The sequence below is a fragment of the Dipodomys ordii genome, unplaced genomic scaffold, assembly GCF_000151885.1.
Source record: "Dipodomys ordii isolate 6190 unplaced genomic scaffold, Dord_2.0 Scaffold20, whole genome shotgun sequence".
Lineage (NCBI taxonomy): Eukaryota > Metazoa > Chordata > Mammalia > Rodentia > Heteromyidae > Dipodomys > Dipodomys ordii.
Window position 1 is genome coordinate 1,279,696 of NW_012267236.1, and position 4,995 is coordinate 1,284,690.

The 4,995-nt window shown below is 35.9% G+C and overlaps 1 pseudogene; it reads right to left on the reverse strand.

The window, feature by feature from the left end:
• Positions 1–1,311: 1,311 nt before the first annotated feature.
• Positions 1,312–4,995, reverse strand: part of LOC105983572 — a 113,877-nt pseudogene continuing 110,193 nt past the window's right edge.

Genomic DNA, 4,995 nt, shown 5'->3' on the forward strand with positions numbered 1-4,995 from the left:
AGTACAGACTTCCTACAACAGACTGAGTTCTAGAAGATATCAAGCTTTAGCAACATCAGCTCCTGTTGGAAGTCTTGCAGGTCTGGGAGACATTAAGATCCATGCCAGTCACGTGGGAGGTATCTTTCTGAGCACCAAAAGGTTTCAGTGCTGAGGATCCTAAAATGAACACACTTTAGGAAAATGATCACATCTAAGAATATGGGGCACTGGATAATTCTAAATCTAAAACCAGAAGGAATTTGTTAAAGTAGATAATGGGACCAAGTCTTTTAGAATCCAAAACATCCTTCAGTAATTTGACTTCCTATCAGAGTCAATATCCTGTAAAAGATGAAGTACAAAATCAGACCCATTATTGGTAATTTCAGAATAATTCAAATGTGGTGAAAAAAGTCAGTAGAGGGGTATCAAGACCCAATAAAGTGCTACAGTCCTTACCAGCCTTGATAAAAAAAAAAAGCCAATTAAGAGATTAAGGCCCTAGGTTCAAGCCTCAGGACTGGCAAACGCACACACACACATACACAAACACACACACACACTCCACAACCAATGCTTCCTATATTTTTTAGCCAAGCTTCTTTAACTGTATTTTTTTTTGTCTTTTCTTTTTTGGTACTGCGGATCGAACCCAGGATGTTGCGCTTGCTAGGCAAGCGCTTTGCCACTGAGCTACATCCCAGCCCTAGCCAAGCTTCTTATTCCCCTAAGATTCATGTTCTTGTGCCAGCGCTAAATATAATGGGAAAGCAATATTTATAATAATAATCTTCTACTGAAGAAAATTTTTTTAAGGTACTGGGATTTGAACTCAAGACCTTGCATTTGTCTAGGCAGGTGCTCTACTACTTAAGGCACACCCTTACCCCTTTTAGGCTTTAGTTATTGTTCAGCCAGGATTTCACATTCATGCCCAGGCCTTCCTGGCTGGCAAACCTCCTATGCACAGTTCTCATGTTGCTAGGATGGCAGGTGCTTCCCACCATACTCAGTTTTTTATTGGCTGCTCTCATATGGTGGTCCTCCTCATCTCTGGTTCCCAAGTGCCTAGGATTATAGGCGTAAGCCACTGTGCTCAGTTGAGAAAGTACTTAGGAAAAAAACTCAAAAGCTTTGAAAACAGTGTACAGGCATCAAAATTATCCTATTTGGAAATGTACAAAAGACCTTTCAATGAGAATGTAGGCAAACAGCAAATAAGTCCATGAAATGCTGTCTCAACATCATCGGCCACTAGGGAAAATGTAAATTAGATTCATAACGAGAGATCACTCTATTCCTACTGGAATGGCCAAAATGCAAGCAGTATCAATACCAAATCCTGGTCAGGTCGGGGAACTGGGTCACGGGTCCCTTGCAGGCAGGACTGTACAGTGGTGTGTGCAGCTCCTCTGAAAGATTGTGGGGCAAGTTTCTCAGATCAAGTATGGAACATCGTCCAAGGTAGGCATCACATTTGTGGACGTTTAGCCCAAACACGGGGAGTGTATTCACACAAAACCGTGTCTGTAGGTTCAGAGCCACTTCATTTGCAATAGCTCCAAACGGGAATCCATCAAGTCTCTTTCTCACAGATGAGTGGGTGCGCAGTGGTCCATCCATGCCAAAGGATACAGCAACAGAAATGACCTATTACAACAACAACCTGGTTAAGTCTTCAGAGTCTTGTGCTGAGTGAATAATGACCATCTCAAAAGTTACATACTGTATGAATCACTTTGTATGGTCCTTGTGACATGATGAATGTATAGGATTGGGGAACAGGGCTATGGTTGCCAGGATATAAGGAATGCTGCTGCTGGAGCTGGGGGTGGGGTGGGGTGGGGAAACTGGTTATGGCTGTAATAGAGCAACCCAAAGGAACCTCGTGATGGTGGAAATGGAATAGTTTAACTGTATAGGTGTCAGTACCTGGGCTGTGATGGAGAATGTAGCTGTGTAGTATGCTCCTATTTATTAGAGGACTCTGAGTATAGTGTATGTGGGAAGTCTGAATTTTTTAAAACAATTACATGTGAATTTACAATTAAAACAAAAAGCTGAAAAATTTTTAAAAGTCAATATAAATGAAATTTAAGAATCAACAGTAAAAAGTTTAATAGCATTAAATCTTGAATATGCATGTACCTAAGAACTCAAAAGAAGATATGATCATAAAAGAAGACAATTTAGGAAACTCAAAAGGAGATTAAAAATAAAACACTCTTTAAAGAAATGGAAATTCTTGAATTAATAGCAAAATATCTAAAAATAAAAATGTAGATAGGAGAAGGAAGTTATCATCAAACTTGTATACTGATGGCCAGAAATGATCCATTTTGAAGAATAGAGAGGATTAAAATAATGAACAGATCTTTAATGACTCCTGAGGTATTAATTACTGGTTACATATACATGTAAATGTAACAAAACTAGGAAAGATCAAGGAAAAAAATAAAAGAACAGTGAGGCAAACAGTTTCAAAAATGATGAAAGACATAAATTTTAAAAAGCCAGACACACCTCAATTTCAGCAAAGACAAAGGAAACGATATAAAAAACAATATTGTATTTAAGTTACTAGAAACCAGTGATGAAGAGAAAGTATTTAAATCAACCAGAGAGAAAAATGGTATTTTCTATAAAATGATAGCAAACTTCTCATCAGAAACAGTAAAGAGCAGAATCAGTAGAGTGATATATTTTATGCTAAAAGAAAACATGTTAACTGGAATTCTGTATTCATAAAAATGTTCTTTAAGAACAGAGGCAAATAAAAATGTTTTGAAATGAATAAAACAAAGGGATTTCATTTCTAGTAGACCTGCACTATAAGTTTTTACACTGAAGAAAAATGACATCAAATGGAAAATCCAATCTACAGAAAGTAATAAAAAGAGTCATAAACAATACTGTGTGAATAAATATAAAATCCTATATGTTTCATTTTTTAATTTTTAAACAGATACATGACAGTTCTAAGCAAAAGTTATAATGTGTTTTTTGTCTTATAGAATCTATTCTACAACCTATTATAATGTAATAAATACTGCAGTAGCACAATGTTATGTAAATGGAATTGCATTTATTGCAAGTACACCATGAGGTAAGACAGATGTTGATTTAAAATAGATTCTAATGAGTGAGACATGTGGTATCTGCTAGCACAACCAAACTGAGCCCAACAAATAGAAAGAATCAGAAAGGTAAAGCTGAAAAGCCAATTGGAAGAATTGAAACAGGGGATTAAAGTATTGGGTGTTTAACCTGAAAGGAGCAGGAAACACCAGAAGAAGAACAGAATCCAGATAGATAAAAAGAACACAAATGTGAGAGATGCTTTTGTCAGTTTGGGAATGCAATAACAAAATACCAACAAATGTGACTTCGTTTGGCATAGCTTAAGATCTGGAGCCTGGAAAGCTGATCACTTGTGTGCCAGCATGGATTGCTTCTGGTGATGGTCACCAAAGGAGATGCAGATGGGTGACTTCTGTACTGCCATGGCCAGAGGATTTTCTGAGGTCTCTGTTAGAAGAGCATTAATTCTGTTCATGAGCTTCTCTCATGATCTAAAGTATATCCCCAAGTCTTACCTCTTAATACTAGCAAAGCTATCAGTTAATTTCCATATGTGAATTTGTGCATGAAGAACATACACATTCAATCCACAACAAAGGTGATAGAAATCCAGTCATACCAATGACAATAAATGAAACTGGGCTAAAAGTTTCAGTTGAAAGGTCCAGAATGGATAAATAAATAAATAAATATTATATTTGTGGTCCTCAAGAGCAATATTTAATATTTAGACAGTTTTATTATTTTGTTGTTCGGTCTCTGCTTTTAAGGTGTTGCTTCAGAATGTAAATCATTATCTACCTTTGTTTACATAAATCACCCTTTCAAAAGTCATACCTTTACTCCATCATTGTTTTGAGTTGTGTCACTATGATGGTTTTCAATACAAACTTCTCTGAAAACCTGTTGTCAGATGAAATGTACCTGAAGTTGACTAAATCATTCTGTGCTCAACACAAACTTTCTTGCTCGATTTTCCTTTCTCCATCAATGGAATTATCATTTTTTTCTGGTTGTATGTTTCTTTTACATTTAAAACCCTGAATCTACTTCACATTACATATTTTTTTCTCTTTATGATACTATATCAGTTTAGGTTATTATTTTAGTAATACATATAATTTATAGACTACCTGTGGAGTGTTGAAGCCAAGAACATAGATATTATCTCTCTACATATGCATTTCACATTTCAGCACATCTTTTTATTTCTACACATGTTCTGCTTGAGAATATCTTCTATTTTGGTTGCTAGAAGTCATTAAAAGAGCTCCTAATAAATACTATCAGGACTTTGATCGATTTCTGTTGAAGGTCAAGAAAGGGCTGGAGAGGTGGCTCAGTGGTAGAGTGCTTGTCTCATATGCATGAGACCCTGGGTTTGATTCCTCAGCACCACATAAACAGAAAAGGCTGGAAGTGGCACTGTGGCTCAAGTGGTAGAGTGCTAGCCTTGAGCTGAAGAGCTGAGAGACAGTGCCCAGACCTACAGTTCCAGCCCCAAGGCTGACCAAAAAAAAAGTTCTAATAGGATTAGAAAGAATGCAAATGCTATCTACCTCCCCTTCTTTACCTAAAACTTACACTTTTTAAATTTAAAATTTTAGAGATAAACATTTCTGTTTTGCTCTTAAATTTGCATATTTTTATTTCTGCTGAAAATCTGTACATTTTGTTTCTAATGTTCATATTCTATTTCTACTCATTGTATCATGATTTACTCAATTACATTTTTCCAATCATATATATTTTTACATAGTTTATGCATACTTTTATCATTGTGGTTAATATTAAGATAAGTTTGCAAGAGCTTTTGAGGCTGAAAAGCATTAAAATATTTTTAATTTAATTTTATTTTATTTGTGAACATACTGTACAGAGGGGTTACAATTACATGGGCAGGATAATGCATACATTTCTTAACAAGCATTG